The sequence below is a fragment of the Budorcas taxicolor genome, chromosome 23 (assembly GCF_023091745.1).
Source record: "Budorcas taxicolor isolate Tak-1 chromosome 23, Takin1.1, whole genome shotgun sequence".
In the NCBI taxonomy this organism is placed as follows: Eukaryota; Metazoa; Chordata; class Mammalia; order Artiodactyla; family Bovidae; genus Budorcas; species Budorcas taxicolor.
This window is the reverse complement of record NC_068932.1, coordinates 568,472-588,769: the sequence shown is the minus strand read 5'-3', so window position 1 is coordinate 588,769 and position 20,298 is coordinate 568,472. Positions and strand designations below refer to the sequence as shown.

Genomic DNA, 20,298 nt, shown 5'->3' with positions numbered 1-20,298 from the left:
GGTAAGTTCCTAGATCCTATCTTAAGAAATGTAAGATATCAAATATTGTAAAGTAATAATAATAATAAAAAATTTAAAAAAGAAAAAAGAGATAACTTTTTGATAAAAAAAGAAAAAAATTGTAAATGAAGAATTTTATGCTTGGTTACTCACTAAAATCTGTACCTAATGGCTAGAAATAGTGTTTTCTTCTCATAATTGAAAGGATCTGAGCTTGTTAATATCCACAATACAACATTTTATATTATTTTCCTGTTGGTTCACACAAAAGCCTTTACTCCCTTTAGCATTGGGCAATGTATATATGAACTTAAGATATGTTTTGTTTTATTGAAAAATAGTGTAGCTGCCACAATAAAAATAAAAATATGTACAAGTGTATCCCCATGTGAACACACACCATGTTAACTTAGGTCTAAACAAAAAGTTCATAACTTATACTCTTTCTCCATACACCTATATATATATATATATATATATATATATATATATATATATATATATTCACACATAAATACAAATGTATAACAGAGAAAATTTTAGAAGTATGTATTGTCACTTATCTCATTTCCATTTTATTATATAAAAAGCCATTTGGAATCTAAAGTAACACAAATATGTGTGGCAAATTAGTTGCTATGACAAACCTAGACAGTGTGTTAAAAAGCCAACTCATCACTTTGCTGACAAAGGTCTGTACAGTTAAATTTATGGTTTTTCCAGCAGTCACATACAGTTGTCAGATCTGGACCATAAAGAAGGCAGAGTGCCAAAGAACTGATGTTTTTGAACTGTGGTGTTGGAGAAGACTGTTGAAAGTATCTTGGACAGCAAGGAGTTCAAACCAGTCATTCTTACAGGCAAACTACTCATACACATTGGAAGGACTGTTGCTGAACCTGAAACTCCAATACTTTGGCCACCGGATGTGAACAGACAGGTCATTTGGAAAAACTCTGGTGTTGGCGAAGATTGAAGGCAGAAGGAGAAGACAGCAACAGAGGATTAGATGGTTGGATGGCATCCTGAACACGTGTTTAAGCAAACTCCGGGAGAGGGTGAAGGACAGGGAAGCATGGCTTGCTGCAGTCCATAGGGTTTTGATGACTCAAACATGACGTGGCAACTGAACAATGAACAACATTGTCCCTCCTATCATTTCCATTTTATTATATAAAAAAGCCATTTAGAATCTAAAGTGATGCAAATTTTCTTCCACTGGTAAAGAGATTCATCCTTTGACAACAACCACTCCACAAAGAGATAATGAGCATTGTGGGAAAGCAATAGCAAATTTCTAGAAAACAGGTCAGTAATAATTATTTCATATCTTACCAAAGACTAAACACAGAATTAATTAAAATAAGTACCATAAATTTTTTTTGTTACTGTTGTTATTACTAGTCATTGATATACTCACCGTGTAGGGAACTAAGTCAAATACTCTTAAACCAATCACGTTTTTTTAAGAAACACAAAAATTGTAATCATATGTTTTTTACCCAAGTGAATCTTTTCAAGCATTGAAAACACTTAAGCCTAAGTGTAGAGACTAGCCTCTCTATCATTGGAGTCTCTTTCACATGGTTTTCAGGAGGTGAAAAAAGGTATATTACTCTAGATCTACTCCCTGAGGTTTTTAAAAAAAGAGAGAGAGAGAGAAAGAGAGAGAGAGAGAGAGAGAGAGAGAGAGAGAGAGAGAGAGAGAGAGTAAGGCTCAGAAAAGAGCTGGTAGAAAGTGACAAACCTTATGGATGGCATCTAGATGTACATCAGTCTTTCAAAAAGGTTTTTCTCAAATTCATTTTGTTTTTGCAGAATAGAGGGCTATGCCTCTTTAATTTGTGTGCATGACTGGATATATTTTTCTGAATATAAAAATACAATTGCAGAAGAAAAAAACATGTTCTGCCTTATGATTTTTTACAGATGTGTAGAAATGTTACACTTGAATGTGCCATTTATTTTTTGATCAATTTTTCAAGAGTTTATACAAGATCTAAAAAGAATGGAAGGAGAGAATTGCTCCTCTGTGACTGAATTCATTTTCTTGGGAATTACTAATAACACTGTGAACAAAGTGACCCTATTTACCATGTTCCTACTTATTTATCTCATCAATCTTCTGGCAAATCTTGGAATTATAACCCAGATTAGGATGGATCCCCAGTTGCACACACCCATGTACTTTTGCCTCAGCCACCTCTCCTTCTGTGAACTTTGCTATTCCACAGCCATTGGCCCCAAGATGCTAGTAGACTTGTTTGCCAAGAAAAAGTCAATCTCCTTCCATGGTTGTGGCCTGCAATTCTTGGTTTTCTGTATCTTTGCAGATTCTGAGTGTCTCTTACTGGCAGTGATGGCCTATGTCCAGTACAAGGTCATCAGCAGCCCCTTGCTCTATGCGGTCAGCATATCCAACAGGTTGTGCTCCCTGCTCATGGCTGGGGTTTACCTGGTGGGAATGGCAGATGCTCTGATACACACAACATTAGCATTCCCCTTATGCTTCTGTGGGTCAAATGAGATTAACCACTTTTTTCTTGTGATGTTCCTCCTCTCCTGTTGATATCTTGCTCAGACACACAGGTCAATGAGCTAGTGATATTCATGATTTTTGGCTTCATTGAACTGAGTACCATTTCAGGAGTCCTTGTCTCTTATTGTTATATTATCCTTTCAGTCTTGAAGATCCACTATGCTGAGGGAGATTCAAAGCTTTCTCTACTTGCACCTCCCACCTAACTGTTGTGGCAATTTTCCAGGGAACTATGCTCTTTATGTATTTCAGACCAAGTTCTTCCTATTCTCTAGATCAAGACAAAATGACCTCGCTGTTTTACACCCTTGTGATTCCCATGTTAAACCTTTTGATTTACAGTCTATGAAACAAGGATGTGAAAGAAGCCCTAGAAAACTTGAAAAATAAATGGCTTTAAATATTTATGTTAGGCATATGTAAATAAACATGCATTCAAACACATGTAGTGACAGGTGATTTATTAAAGTTATATGGTCGAATACATAACAAACATAATTTTTCAATTTCTTAAAGTCATATTACATTGAATCTCAATCTTAAATCTATTACTGTCCCTCTCACATGTCATGTTAAATTATCTTTCTAGAATTTTTACATGGCATTTAGCTTAAATGAAAAATATTTCTGACTTTTCCATTATGCTAATTTTTGTTTAATTTTTATTCAAATATTGTTCAATTATGCTGAGACTTATTGTGCATTTACTCTGATTTTTGAGCATGTAGATCCTTTATATACTATAGCACATCTTGCAGTTTAAATACTATGGAACAACAGACTGGTTTCAAATAGGAAAAGGAGTATGTCAAGACTGTATATTGTCACCCTGCTTATTTAACTTATATGCAGAGCACATCATGAGAAACGCTGGACTGGAAGAAACACAAGCTGGAATCAAGATTGCTGGGAGAAATATCAATAACCTCAGATATGCAGATGACGCCACCCTTATGGCAGAAAGTGAAGAGGAGCTAAAAAGCCTCTTGGTGAAAGTGAAAAAGGAGGGTGAAAAAGTTGGCTTAAAGCTCAACATTCAGAAAACGAAGATCATGGCATCTGGTCCCATCACTTCATGGAAAATAGACGGGGAAACAGTGGGAATAGTGTCAGACTTTATTTTTATGGGCTCAAAAATCACTGCAGATGGTGATTGAAGCCATAAAATTAAAAGACGCTTACTTCTTGGAAGAAAAGTTATGAGCAACCTAGATAGCATATTCAAAAGCAGGGACATTACTTTGCTGACTAAGGTCCGTCTAGTCAAGGCTATGGTTTTTCCTGTGGTCATGTATGAATGTGAGAGTTGGACTGTGAAGAAAGCTGAGTGCTGAAGAACTGATGCTTTTGAACTGTGGTGCTGGAGAAGACTCTTGCGGTTCCCTTGGACTGCAAGGAAATTCAACCAATCCATTCTGAAGGAGATTAGCCCTGGGATTTCTTTGGAAGGAATGATGCTAAAGCTGAAACTCAAGTACTTTGGCCACCTCATGCGAAGAGTTGACTCATTGGAAAAGACTCTGATGCTGGGAGGGATTGGAGACAGGAGGAGAAATGGACGACAGAGGATGAGATGGCTGGATGGTATCACGGACTCGATGGACGTGAGTCTGAGTGAACTCTGGGAGTTGGTGATGGACAGGGAGGCCTGGCGTGCTGCGATTCATGGGGTCACAAACAGTCGAACATAACTGAGCGACTGAACTGAACTGAACTGAAGTATAAGGTAAAACAAATAACATATTAACTAAATGGTCAAGTAACTCATTATAACCTCAAAATCATCGTGAAATAATACACAGAGGGCTATAATTCCAAAGCAAAAATATCTAAATCTAATCCAAAATAGCATCATGTTTAAATAGAGATATTCAGTCATATCTAAATAAGACTCAACTTGAGAGATGAAAGGATAGTAGATAGAGGATTTGACAGTTATTCAGGTTGTGAAATATACAAGTCCATGTTTGTTAGAAGAAGTCATACTTACTATAACATGGAAGAACCATGCAGGCAACATACTAAGTGAAATACTCCATACAGAGGAAGACAAGCACTACATGATCTCACATGTAGATAGAATCTAAAATGTAAAACTCAGAAACTGCCTGCAGTCCAGTGAACAGACCTTGTTGCTTACAATGCCCAGGCCCAGGTTTGACCCCTGGTCAGGGAACTAAGATCCTTGCAAGCCTTGGGGTGAAGCCTAAGTAAATAAATAAATTTCATAGAATTAAATAGTAGATTGGTTGTTGTTAGAGGCTGAAAGGCAGGAGAAAAGGGTGATGTTGGTCAAAGTGCACAAAGTTTCTATTATTTATTGAAGAAGTTTAGGGGATTGAATCTACATGATGACTCCAGTTAGCAATACTTTATTATAACTTTAAATTTTCTAAAAGAATAGACTTTAACTGTCCTCATCATACACACACTCAAAATGGTAACTATATGAGGTTATGCATGTATTAATTAACCTTATTGTGATAATCATTTCACAAAGTACACATATATCACTTCATCACATTGTATACCTTATAACTATATGTGGTATCTATCAATTACATTTGAAGTAGCTATATTAAAAAATGAGAAGGAAAGAAGTCTAAAGATTAGATTATTAAGCCCTATGGAAAGTATAGAAAGAGACTTGTTAAAATACACTATTGTGTTTTTGTTATCAACTATCAATTCTTCTGCACTTCTTCCAAGATTCTTTTCCTTCCTTCTCTCTCATTCTATGCCCTAAGTGCCCCTTTTTTTGTCTCTTTGTGGTTCACAAACACTCACTTACCTAAAGCATTGTTTCATATCACACTGCTTGTGCTCATTCTTTGGTAAAGAACAAGGCATTCCATCCTTGTTAACCAAAGCACTGACAGTTGCCTGAAGCATAAAATAAGCAAATATATATTAACCTAAAAATACTATACAACTTTTTTGGCTATTACTTATATTTCAGAAACACAAAATTAACTGAGTTTGCTAAGTGCCTTAAATATATATATATATATATATATATATATATATATATATATATATCACAGTATGCAGGTGGATTCTTTACCAGCTGAGTCCCCAGGGAAGCCCTATAATCATAATATAGTGTAACTATTGTATGCATATAATAACAGTTTTGGGAAGGTGAAGAAATGGTTATGGACAAAAAGTTAACAGACTTTTATAAAGACATACATACTTATTAATTGCACTAGATGTAAGAAATTATAAGTTTTTGATATTTGATGCTTCATATATCTTGAATCTGGTTTCCTGAAGGCTAAAGCACAGAAAGTGAGGAAACATATTTGAAATACCCTAAAGTACTGAAGAACACTCTTATTTATCCATTAAAGGTGTAAGGTTAAAAGACCTCTGATAGTCTTAAACTTTCTAGATGTCATTGTAAAATGTCCTGATGTAAAAACATTTCAGAATGGAAGTATAAAGCCTACAAAATTCCTTTGTTATTCAGAGTGGTATTTGTGAAACATTATAGCATGTTAAAAACAGTTCTCATGGTGGAAACACCTTAGAATAATTGTATAATAAAAAAGATTGAAATTCTCTACTCTTGGTATATTTTTTCAATTCAGCCAAATGTCTTTTGAATTGTTGCTTATGAGGAGAAACACAGCAGAAAACATAGACTGGAATATATTAAAGTCAAGCAAAATAGGGATTTGATGGATTGCCATTAATTAAGAGTTAGTGAACACATTAATTAATCATTCTTCATGCTTATGGTGTATATTTATTTCAACAACTAAAGACTGCATTGCAAATATCAGCTCATTTTATTGGATCTAGTGGGAATAATATAAAGAGAAAGGAATATAAGCCCATTAAATGCAATTCCAAAAGTAGTACTGATTTAGATGAAAATTTTCTATGTGTATATTATAATCTAAAATGGCATTCCATTAACACAGTACCTTCACTATGAGATTGAAACTATTAATTTTTATTTTTAATTATAAAATTTTCTTGTAAATGGTTTATGATATGTTTATGTAATGGATATAGTGCTTACTTTCTAGAGTATCTCAGTACATTATTAATCTTTATGTTATTAAAAGTGCCACCTTGCTTGTAGAACAACACTGTCTTTACCCACCCACTGGCTCTCCCCTCATTTTCACAGCACCTGGGAGCTATAAAATACTTCAGTACCATATGACACAATGAACTCCACATCATAATAGGCTTGAAGAACAGACAACTGTATTTTGAAGAAGATCATCTGGGTAGTATGTGTCTGCCTAGAATTGTTTTAGTGTCTGCAAAGAACCAAAAATCTCTAAATATAGATCCTTTCTCTCACTTGCTTATATCTGAGGAATACACTTTCTCTTTAAGACATGTTTTACAGTTATTTTAAGATCTCCATTTTTAATGAAACACAAATCCCATTGGAAGATTTTTCCCCCCTTAGGTTACCCAGCTTGTAATAACAATCAGTTAAATTGCTAGGTGGGGGAACATTGAAAGGATGTTAATCTACATGTGTTTGAGGAGCAGACCTGTTAAAATCTAAATCTGGGTTCTGGCTGAACAAAATAGTTGCTGCAACAAATAGTTGCACCCCAGAAGACAGGGATTCCTGAGGGAAAAATTAATTTGGATTGGAGTATAATTAGAGCTTCCTTGGTGGCTCAGACAGTAAAGAATTTTCCTGTAATACAGGAAATCTAGGTTTGATCCCTGAGTCAGGAAGATCCCCTGGAGAAGGGAATGCCTACCCACTAAAGTATTCTTGCCTGGAGAATCCCATGGATAGAGGAGCCTGGCAAATAGAGTCCACAGGGTAGCGAAGAGTCAGACATAACTGAGCTACTAACCACCATAATTAGGTGACCAAGAAGAATCCTACATACACCATATGTGTAACAGAGAAGTAGAATAATAGTAGAATTCTTTTGAAACATACATACATCAATTTCTTGATTTTACTGGGAAAATATTAGCAATTAGTTGTGGTTTGAACTTTGCCTCACCAATAGCTACACAGGAGTACAATTGGTATTTCAGTGTTGAGATCCTCACAACCAAGAATAGCAATGACATATAAAAAGGCATGAAAAGTTGCTATTAAGAATCTCATTTCAAAAAAAAAAAAAAGAATCACATTTCCAAAATTAAATATGAAATAATTATATGGATTTAAGCTAAACGATTTCCCAGATTTGTAGAAAATAAAAGTAGAAAAACAAACAAATGAAAAGGACAAAGAAAAACACCCAAACTGATAAGAAAGCCTGTCCCTGTTAGTTCCCAAATGAGATTTCCGATGAATTAGGGAATTTGTTATGCTCAGTATATTAATTTCAGTCCATTTGGGATTTGCATTATGTTATTGTGTTGTGGCTTTATCCTCATTGCCTTAATAATTAATAGTTCTGAGCAAACTCTCATGCATTAACTTGCTGCTTATGTTTCTTCTTTTTGACAGTTTCTGTTAACTTTTATTTTTTGGGGGGGTCATTTTTTGTTTAAGTCTTTTTTTTCCCCAGTGAGCAAAGCTATTAGTATATTGTGGATACAAGTTCTCTGTCATATATATGGATAAATCATTTTAAAATACTTTCTATTTTATGGAAATATTTCTCTCTGATTATATTTATTTATTTTTTTTCTGTGAGTGAGTGAAAGTTGCTCGGTCATGTGTGAATCTTTGTGACCCATAATTGTAGCCCCCCAAGTTCCTCTATCCATGGGATTTCCCAGGCCAGTATACTGGAGTGGGTTGCCATTACCTTCTACAGGGGATCTTCCAGACCCAGAGATCGAACACAGCTCTCCCGCACTGCAGGAGAATTCTTTACCATCTATGTCACCAGGGAAGGCCAATCTTTTGCTATATAAACACTATTCCAAAATTCAGTTTGGTTCAGTTGCTCAATCACATCTGACTCTTTGGGACTCCATGGACTGCAGCACATCAGGCTTCCCTGTCGATCACCAACTCCCAAAGTTTGCTCAAACTCATGTCCATAGAGTTGGTGATGTCATCCAACCATCTCGTCCTCTGTAGTCCCCTTCTCCTCCTGCCTTTAATCTTTCCCAGCATCAGAGTCTTTTCCAATGAGTCAGTTCTTTGCATTAGATGGCCAAACTATTAGAGCTTCACTTCAGCATCAGTCCTTCCAATGAATATTCAGGACTGATTTCCTTTAGGATTGACTGGTTGGATCTCCTTGCTGTCCAAGGAACTCTCAAGAATCATATATGTATCATTTTCTCCGTCATTTTTTCAAAACTTTAGACAAGAACACCAAAGAATGGAAAAAGAAAATTGCTCATCCTTAACTGAATTCATATTTAGGGGAATTACTGATAAATCTGGGATTAAAGTGATCCTATTTATCATGTTTTTTGCTGTTTATCTTGTTAACATTCTGGCAAATCTTGGAATGATTATTTTAATTAGGATGGATCCTTAGCTGCATATACCCTTGTACTTTTCCCTCAGTCACCTATCCTCTGACCTCTGCTATTCCACAGCCATTGGCCCCCAGATGCTGGTGCACCTATTTGCCAGTTCAATTCAGTTGAGTCACTCAGTCATGTCCGACTCTTTGAAACCCCATGGACCACAGCACGCCAGGCCTCGTTGTCCATCACCAACTCCCAAACACATGACCTTCGAGTCAGTGGTGTCATCCAACCATCTCATCCTCTGACATCTCTTCTCCTCCTGCCTTCAGTCTTTCCCAGCATCAGAGTCTTTTTCAATGAATCAGTTCTTCACATCATGTGGCCAAAGTTTTGGAGTTTCAGCTTCAGCATCAGTCCTTCCGATGAACATTCAGGACTGATTTCCTTTAGGATGGATTGGTTGGGTCTCCATGAAAACCAAGGGACTCTCAAGAATCTTTTCTAACATCACAGTTAAAAGCATTAATGCAGGGGGGCGGTCCTAAGATGGCGGAGGAATAGGATGGGGAGAACACTTTCTCCCTCACAAATTCATCAAAAGAACATTTCAGTGCTGAGTAAATTCCACAAAACAACTCCTGAATTCTGGCAGAGGACATCAGGCACCCAGAAAAGCAGATCATTGTCTTCAAAAACAGGTAGGAAAAAATATAAAAGATGAAAAAAGAGACAAAGGAGGTAGGGAGGGAGCTCCATCCTGGGAAGGGAGTCCTGTCCCGGGAAGGGAGTCTTAAAAAGAGAAAAGTTTCCAAACACCAGGAAACACTCTCACTGCCGAGTCTGTGGCAAGCCTGGGAAGAACAGAGGGCAACATAACAGGGAAGAAAAATAAGTAAATAATTAAAACCAACAGATTATGAGCCCAATGGTAACTCCCCCAGCGGAGAAGCAGCACAGATGCCTGCATCTGCCACTAGCAAGTGGGGGCAGGGCAGGGAGGCATGGGCTGCAGTGCTTTTTAAGAATCGGGCCAGAATGCCCCGAGTGTAACCATAGTGAACTAACTTGGGCTAGCATACCAGACTGTGGGATAGCTACCATGGGAAAAGCTCTAACATAAGACACCACCAGGACCACACAAAGAACAAAGGATGGAACAGAAATAGCTGGCTGCAGACCATCCCCCTCCGGTGACAGGCAGCCAGGGCCCTAAGGGCTGGAAGGGGGCAATTGCAGCCCTGGAGAGACATTACCTACCAAACTGCAAGCAGGCTTCTTTGCCAAGTCTTCTTGGGGTTCTGGACAGTCACCATCCACCTGAGAATGGGAGCCAGTGGTACATCCAGAAAACAGCAGCAGGGATGGGAAAGGCGATAAGTTGCAGTGACCGCGCTTGCCAAACACCTGAGCTACTCAGACCTGGGAAGGGCACAAAACGCAGGCCCAACAGAATCTGCACCTCTGAGGGCTACCTGAGCGCTGAGCCTGAGTGGCTTAGACCGGGGAGGTGCATGCAGCCTAGGGCCGGCCTCAGATGGTTCCTGGCAGAGCACCGCCTGAGCGGCGTGCACCGTGAGCAGGGGCAGGCCCATTGTGGCTAAGGCATTGCAAGCACACGCCAGTGTTATTTGTTTGCAGCCTCCCTCCCCAAAGCACGACTGAACAAGTGAGCCTAAAAAAGAAAAAAAAAATTGTCCACCACTGCCCAAAATGTGCCAGGGCAGAAATCACACACTGAAGACACCAGTAAACAGAAGAAGCTAAACAGAGGGAACCACCTTGGTAGTGACCCCACACTGCCCACAACACCAGAGAAAGTCCCAGATATATTTTTACTATTTTTACCATCATTCTCTCTCTTTCTTTTTTGTTTTTGTTGATGTTGTTGTTTGATTGTTTTTTCTTCTTTTTTAAAATTTTTTAAATTCTTAAGTCCTCTATTTCTCCTTTAATTTTTTATTTTTATAAACTACTATTACTTTTCAAAAAAAGACCCTATTTTTAAAGCAAACGCCATATATACATATATATATATAGTGTGTGTGTGTGTGTGTGTGTGTGTGTGTGTGTGTGTGGTTGTTGTTTTTTTTTTAAGATAATTCTTGTGACTTTTTTTTTCTTTTCTTTAATATTGTATTTTTGAAAATCCAAGCTCTACTCTAGATTTTTAATCTTTGCTTTTTGGTATCTGTTGTCAATTTTGTACAATTAAAAACCCAATCTTCAGTACCCAATTTTACCTGAGAGTGAGATTACTGGCTTGACCAATCTCTCCTCCTTTGGACTCTCCTTTTTCTCCACTAGGTTGTCTCTGTCTCCTCCCTCCCCTTTCTCTTCTCTACCCAACTCTGTGAATCTCTGTGTGTTCCAGACGATGGGGAACACTTAGGAAACTGGTTATTGGCTGGATCTATCTCTCTCCTTTTCATTTCCCTCTTTTATCCTCCTGGCCACCTCTGCCTACTTCCTCCCTCTCCTCTTCCTTGTATAACTCTGTGAACATCTCTGAGTGGTCCAGACTGTGGAGCACACGTAAGGAAGTGATTACTGGCTAGCTTGCTCTATCCTCTTTTGATCTCACCTCATCTCATTCCAGTCACCTCTAACTACCCCCTCTCTCTTCTCTTCTCTTCTCCATGTAACTTAGTGAACCTCTCTGGGTGTCCCTCAATGTGGAGAAACTTTTCATCTTTAACCTAGATGTTTTATCATCGGTGCTGTATAGATGGAGAAGTCTTGAGCCTACTGTAAAAATAAAACTGAAAACCGGAAGCAGGAGGCTTAAGTCCAAATCCTGAGAGCCTCAGAGAACTGCTGAATCCAGGGAACATTAATCAATAGGAGCTCATCAAACACCTCCATACCTACACTGAAACCAAGCACCACCCAAGGGCCAACAAGTTCCAGAGCAAGGCATACCATGCAAATTCTCCAGCAACATAGGAATGCAGCCCTGAGCTTCAATATACAGACAGCTCAAAGTTACTCCAAAACCATTGACATCTAATAACTCATTACTGGACACTTCATTGCATTCCAGAGAGAAGAAATCCAGATCCAGCCACCAGAACTCCGACACAAGCTTCCCTAACCAAGAAACCTTGACAAGCCACTGATACAACCCCACCCACAGTGAGGAAACTCCATAATAAAGAGAACTTCACAAATTCCCAGAATACAGAAAGGCCACCCCAAATGCAGCAATATAACCAAGATGAAGAGACAGAGGAATACCCAGCAGGTAAAGGAACAAGAGAAATGCCCACCAAACCAAACAAAAGAGGAAGAGATAGGGAATCTACCTGAGAAAGAATTCTGAATAATGATAGTGAAAATGATCCAAAATCTTGAAATCAAAATGAATTCACAGATAAATAGCCTGGAGATAAGGATTGAGAAGATGCAAAAAAGATTTAACAAGGACCTAGAAGAAATTAAAAAAAAAAAAGAGCCAGTATATAATGAATAATGCAATAAATGAGATCAGAAACACTCTGGAGGCAACAAATAGTAGAATAATGGAGGCAGAAGATAGGATTAGTGAAATAGAAGATAGAATGGTAGAAATAAATGAATCAGAGAGGAAAAAAGAAAAACGAATTAAAAGAAATGAGGACAATCTCAGAGACCTCCAGGACAATATGAAATGCCACAACATTTGAATTATAGGAGTCCCAGAAGAGGAAGACATAAAGAAAGACCATGAGAAAATACTTGAGGAGATAATAGTTGAAAACTTCCCTAAAATGGGGAAGGAAATAATCACCCAAGTCCAAGAAACCCAGAGAGTTCCAAACAGGGTAAACCCAAGGCAAAACACCCCAAACACATATTAATCAAATTAACAAAGATCAAACACAAAGAACAAATATTAAAAGCAGCAAGGGAAAAACAACAAATAACACACAAGGGGATTCCCATAAGGATAACTGCAGATCTTTCAATTAAAACGCTTCAGGCCAGGAGGGAATGGCAAGACATACTTAAAGTGATGAAAGAAAATAACCTACAACCCAGATTACTGTACCCAGCAAGGATCTCATTCAAATATGAAGGAGAAATCGAAAGCTTTACAGACAAGCAAAAGCTAAGAGAATTCAGCACCACCAAACCAGCTCTCCAACAAATGTTAAAGGATATTCTCTAGACAGGAAACACGAAAAGGGTGCATAAACCCGAACCCAAAGCAATAAAGTAAATGACAACGGGATCATACTTATCAATAATTACCTTAAACGTAAATGGGTTGAATGCCCCAACCAAAAGTCAAAGACTGGCTGAATGGATACAAAAACAAGACCCCTCTATATGCTGCTTACAAGAGACCCACCTCAAAACAAGGGACACATACAGACTGAAAGTGAAGAGCTGGAAAAAGATATTCCATGCAAATAGAGACCAAAAGAAAGCAGGAGTAGCAATACTCATATCAGATGAAAGAGAACTTTAAAACAAACGCTGTGAAAAGAGACAAAGAAGGACGTTACATAATGATCAAAGGATCAATCCAAGAAGAAGATATAACAATTATAACTATATATGCACCCAACATAGGAGCACCACAATATGTAAGACAAATGCTAACAAGTATGAAAGGGGAAATTAACAATAACACAATAATAGTGGGAGACTTTAATACCCCACTCACACCTATGGACAGATCAACTAAACAGAAAATTAACAAAGAAACACAAACTTTAAATGATACATTAGATCAGTTAGACCTAATTGATATCTATAGGACATTTCACCCCAAAACAATGAATTTCACCTTTTTCTCAACTGCTCACGGAATCTTCTCCAGGATAGATCACATTCTGGGCCATAAATCTAACCTTGATAAATTCAAAAAAAATTGAAATCATTCCAAGCATCTTTTCTGACTATAATGCATTAAGATTAGATCTCAATTACAGGAGAAAATCTATTAAAAATTCCAACATGTGGAGGTTGAACAACTCGCTTCTGTATAACCAACAAATCACAGAAGAAATCAAAAAAGAAATCAAATTACTCTTAGAAACAAATTAAAATGAAAACACAGCAACCGAAAACATGTGGGACACTATAAAAGCAGTGCTAAGAGGAAAGTTCATAGCAATACAGGCATACCTCAAGAAACAAGAAAAAAGTCAAATAAAGAACCTAACACTACACCTAAAGCAACCAGAAAAGGAAGAAATGGAGAACCCTAGAGTTAGTAGAAGGAAAGAAATCTTAAAAATTAGGGCAGAAATAAATGCAAAAGAAACAAGAGGGACCATAGCAAAAATCAACAAAGCCAAAAGCTGGTCCTTTGAAAGGATAAATAAAATTGACAAACCATTAGCAAGACTCATCAAGAAACAAAGGGAGAAAATTTAAATCAATAAAATTAGAAATGAAAATGGAGAGATCACAACAGACAACACAGAAATACAAAGGATCATAAGAGACTACTATCAGCAATTATATGCCAATAAAATGGACAACGTGGAAGAAATGGACAAATTCTTAGAAAAGTACAACTTTCCAAAGCTGAACCAGGAAGAAATAGAAAATCTTAACAGACCCATCACAAGCACAGAAATTGAAAGTGTAATCAGAAATCTTCCAGCAAACAAAAGCCCAGGTCCAGACGGCTTCACAGCTGAATTCTACCAAAAATTTAGAGAAGAGCTAACACCTATCCTACTCAAACTCTTCCAGAAAATTGCAGAGGAAGGTAAACTTCCAAACTCATTCTATGATGCCACCATTACCCTAATACCAAAACCTGACAAAGATGCCACAGAAAAAGAAAACTACAGGCCAATATCACTGATGAACATAGATGCAAAAATCCTCAACAAAATTCTAGCAATCAGAATCCAACAACACATTAAAAAGATCATACACCATGACCAAGTGGGCTTTATCCCAGGGATGCAAGGATTCTTCAATATCTGCAAATCAATCAATGTAATTCACCACATTAACAAATTGAAAAATAAAAACCATATGATTATCTCAATAGATGCAGAGAAGGCCTTTGACAAAATTCAACATTCATTTATGATAAAAATTCTCCAGAAAGCAGGAATAGAAGGAACATACCTCAATATAATAAAAGCTATATATGACAAACTCACAGCAAACATTACCCTCAATGGTGAAAAACTGAAAGCATTTCCCCTAAAGTCAGTAACAAGACAAGGGTGCCCATTTTCACCGTTACTATTCAACATAGTTCTGGAAGTTTTGGCCATAGCAATCAGAGCAGAAAAAGAAATAAAAGGAATCCAGATTGGAAAAGAAGTAAAACTCTCACTGTTTGCAGATGACATGATCCTCTACATAGAAAACACCAAAGACTCCACCAGAAAATTACTAGAGCTAATCAATGAATATAGTAAAGTTGCAGGATATAAAATCAACACACAGAAATCCCTTGCAATCCTATACACTAATAATGAGAAAGTAGAAAAAGAAATTAAGGAAACAATTCCATTCACCATTGCAACGAAAAGAATAAAATACTTAGGAATATATCTAACTAAAGAAACCAGAGACCTATATATAGACAACTATAAAACACTGATGAAAGAAATCAAGGACACTAATAGATGTAGAAATATACCATGTTCATGGATTGGAAGAATCAATATAGTGGAAATGAGTATACTACTCAAAGCAATCTACAGATTCAATGCAATCCCTATCAAGCTACAGGCGGTATTTTTCACAGAGCTAGAACAAATAATTTCACAATTTGTATGGAAATACAAAAAAAAACCTTGAATAGCCAAAGCAATCTTGAGAAAGAACAGAACTGGAGGAATCAACTTGCCTGACTTCAGGCTCTACTACAAAGCCACAGTCATCAAGACAGTATGGTACTGGCACAAAGACAGAAATATAGATCAATGGAACAAAATAGAAAGCCCAGAGATAAATCCACACACTTATGGACACCTTATCTTCAACAAAGGAGGCAAGAATATACAATGGATTAAAGACAATCTCTTTAACAAGTGGTGCTGGGAAAACTGGTCAACCACTTGTAAAAGAATGAAACTAGATCACTTTCTAACACCATACACGAAAATAAACTCAAAATAGATTAAAGATCTAGATGTAAGACCAGAAACTATAAAACTCCTAGAGGAGAACATAGGCAAAACACTCTCCGACATAAATCACAGCAGGATCCTTTATGACCCACCTCCCAGAATACTGGAAATAAAAGCAAAAATAAACAAATGGGATCTAAGTAAAATTAAAAGCTTCTGCAAAAGAAAGGAAACTATAAGCAAGGTGAAAAGACAGCCTTCTGAATGGGAGAAAATAATAGCAAATGAAGCAACTGAGAAACAACTAATCTCAAAAATATACAAGCAACTTATGCAGCTCAAGTCCAGAAAAATAAATGACCCAATCAAAAAATGGGCCAAAGAACTAAATAGACATTTCTCCAAAGAAGACATATGGATGGCTAATAAACACATGAACAGATGCTCAACATCACTCATTATTAGAGAAATGCAAATCAAAACCACAATGACGTACCATCTCACACCAGTCAGAATGTCTGCGATCCGAAAATCTGCAAGCAATAAATGCTGGAGAGGGTGTGGAGAAAAGGGAACACTCTTACACTGTCGGTGGAAATGTAAACTAGTATAGCCACTATGGAGAACAGTGTGGAGATTCCTTAAAAAATTGCAAATAGAACTACCTTATGACCCAGCAATCCCACTGCTGGGCATACACACCGAGGAAACTGAACTGAAAGATACTTGTACTCCAATGTTCATCGCAGCAATGTTTATAATAGCCAGGACACGGAAACAACCTAGATGTACATTAGCAGATGAATGGATAAGAAAGCTGTGGTACATATACACAATGGAGTATTACACAGCCATTAAAAAGATACATTTGAATCAGGTCTAATGAGGTGGATGAAACTGGAGCCTATTATACAGAGTGAAGTAAGCCAGAAAGAAAAACACTAATACAGTATACTAACACATATATATGGAATTTGGAATGATGGTAATGATAACCCTGTATGCGAGACAGCAAAAGAGACACAGATGCATAGAATGGACTTTCGGACTCTGTGGGAGAGGGAGAGGGTGGGATAATTTGGGAGAATGGCACTGAAAAATGTATACTATCATGTAAGAAATGAATCACCAGTCTATGTTCGATACAGGATACAGGATGCTTGGGGCTGGTGTACAGAGATGATCCAGAGGGATGATATGGGGAGGGAGGGGGGTTCATGATTGGGAACTCATGTACACCCGTGGTGGATTCATGTCAATGTATGGCAAAACCAATACAGTATTGTAAAGCAAAATAAAGTAAAAATAAAAATTAAAACAAACAAACAAACAAAAAACCAACTCTTCAGAACCAGGGTTGACCTACCTTTCCTACCTTAGTCATGCCTTCATATTCCTAATGCTCTCTGTTACTCCAGACTTCTTTATGTTCTCCAGATTTGCTGGCTCTGTCACACATTTAGGTACCTCTTCCCTCCACTATACACTGGATGAACCACACATCCTCCAACACCCATACTAAATTTTAGATATTTTGTGAAACTTTTCTCCTAATCCTAAGTCAAAGTCAGTTTTTCTTATGTTACACAAATAAATTACTTTGCCTACAAATTTACATTAGCACGTATTGCTTTAGGAAAGAATGATGCTAAAGCTGAAACTGCAGTACTTTGGCCACCTCATGCAAAGAGTTGACTCATTGGAAAAGATTCTGATGCTGGGAAGGATTGGGGGCTGGAGGAGAAGGGGACGACAGAGGATGAAATGGCTGGATGGCATCACGGACTCAATGATCGCGAGTCTGAGTGAACTCTGGGAGATGGTGATGGACAGGGATGCCGGGTGTGCTGCAATTCATGGGGTCGCAAAGAGTCAGAAACGGCTGAGTGACTGAACTGAACTGAACTGATAAATATTTATCAATATGACTATCTGTGGTTTATTTACCCTTTTTCACATAGTAGTTGAAATTGTATCAGAATACAAAACAAAAATTGTATTGGAATTTAATAATAAAAAAAAAGCATCAATGCTTTGGTGCTCAGCTTTATTTATAGTCCAAATCTCACATTCATACATGACTACTGGAAAAACCATAGCCTTGACTAGATGGGTCTTTGTTGCCAAAGTAATGTCTCTGCTTTTTAATATGCTGTTTAGGTTGGTACAAGGAGCAAGTGTCTTTTAATTTCTTGGCTGCAGTCACCATCTGCAGTGATTTTGGAGCCCCCCAAAATAAAGTCAGCCACTGTTACCACTGTTTCCCTATCTATTTGTCATGAAGCAATGGGGCCAGATGTCATGATCTTAGTTTTATCAATGTTGAGCTTTAAGCCAAGTTTTTCACTCTCTTCTTTCACTTTCCTCAAGAGGCTCTTTAGTTCTTCACTTTCTGCCATAAGGGTGGTGTCATCTGCATATCTGAGGTTATTGATATTTCTCCCTATTTGCCAAAAACAAGTCAATCTCTTTATATGGCTATGCTTTGCAATTCTTGGCCTTCTGTATCTTTGCCAATTCTGAGTGTCTCCTGCTGGCTGTGATGGCCTATGACCGGTACAAGGCCACCAGCAGTCCCTTGCTCTATGCAGTCAGCATGTCCAGCAGGGTGTGCTCCCTGCTCATGGCTGGGGTTTTCCTGGTGGGGATGACAGTTTCTGAGGTACACACAGCATTAGCATTCCATTTATGCTTCTGTGGGTCAAATGTGATTAACCATTTGACCATTAACCATTCTGTGATTTACCTCTTTTTTTTTTTTTTCCTGTCCTGCTCAGATACAGAGGTCAATGAGTTAATGATATTCACTGCTTTGGGTTCTATTGAACTGAGTACTGTTTTAGGGGTCCTTGTTTTTATTTTTATATCATCCTTTCAGTCTTGGAGGTCCACTCTGCTGAGGGGAGAATCAAAGCTTTTATCACTTGCACCTTCCACTTAACTGCAGTGTCAATTTTTCAGGGAACTATGCTTTTTATGTATTTCAGGCCTAGTTCATCTTACTCTCTAGATGAAGACAAAATTACCTCTTTGCTTTACACTCTTATGATTCCCCTCCTAAATCCTCTGATATTTAGCCTATGGAACAAGGATGTGAAAGAAGTCTTAGTAAAATTGAAAGCTAAACTATATTTTAAAATATTTGTATTATGCATATTTGCACACAACCACACACATGTAGTAATTGTGTAATGAAAATTATATGGCATGACACATGAGAAACAACTTTCTCAAGTTCCTAAGTGAATAATTATTTGTATTAAACTCCACTATTAAGACTGGAAGAGGAAATGGCAACTCATTCCAGTGTTCTTGCCTGGAGAATCCCTATAGAGAGAAGAGCCTCGTGGGTTACAATCCATGGGGTCACAAAGAGTCAGACATGACTGAGTGACTAAGTCATCTTCACTGCTAAGAAATATTGTAGGTTTCCTCATATATCATGCTTAGTGTGTGGGCAGGGTTTATATATGGCACTTAACATTTTTGAAAAACCTTTTGACTTTTCTACTTATGCTAATTTTGTTCATTTATCACTCAAACATAATTTCAGTCTCACTAAAACATTATGCAATGTCTTAAAGATTTTGTCATAAAGTAAATCAAAGATTAACTGAGCAATCTTTCAGAGCTCAGGCTTTTTATATTTTCTATATTAACGAATTTAAGCTGATACTAGTAGTAGACATTAATGAACTAAGCAGTTTGATAATAAATGAGCCACAAAATCATCATGGGATAAAAAATTTAAGGGCATTTGTGAGACATTATGGCATGTTAGGAAAACTTTTCATTGTGGAAAAAGCTGCAAACTTATAAAATTCTTATTTTATATAAAAGATGTATAGGTTTTTATTTCTACCATATTTTATCAATCCACTGAACTCTTTTGGAACTGTTGCTCATAAAAGGCAGCCTAACTGAAAATATTGTCTGAAAATTAAAGCCTAAGACAAACAGGGCATCACTGGATTGGCAGGTATTGTGCAGTAAATAAATATATAATCTAGTTAATTTGTCTCCATTCAAATGTCAGATGTATATTACAGCATCTAAAGACTGATTTGACCTACATGTTGGTCCATTTTATTGGACTTAATAAATATGATATGAAAAAAATTAAGCCCATTAAATGGAAGTCAAAAATAGTATTGCAGCAGACAACATTTGATTAAAATTGGCTTCCTCATCTAGAAATGGATAACTTAAAGAACTGAGTGTTTTTTACGAAATTCACAATTCAAATCCAAGTTTTGGCAATGGCATGGAGATACTCTTCTATTCCATAAATATTCTTGAAATTCCACAAAAATAGGGAACAGCATATCATGACTCTGATGTATTCTAGGCTGT

The 20,298-nt window shown here is 37.2% G+C and overlaps 2 pseudogenes; both read left to right on the top strand.

Annotated features, from left to right (window-relative positions):
- Window positions 1-2,008: 2,008 nt before the first annotated feature.
- On the top strand, window positions 2,009-2,939 carry LOC128068049 (olfactory receptor 5W2-like; annotated as a pseudogene).
- A 5,878-nt stretch (window positions 2,940-8,817) lies between these two features.
- On the top strand, window positions 8,818-19,137 carry LOC128068048 (olfactory receptor 5W2-like; annotated as a pseudogene).
- The last annotated feature ends 1,161 nt before the right edge of the window (window positions 19,138-20,298 follow it).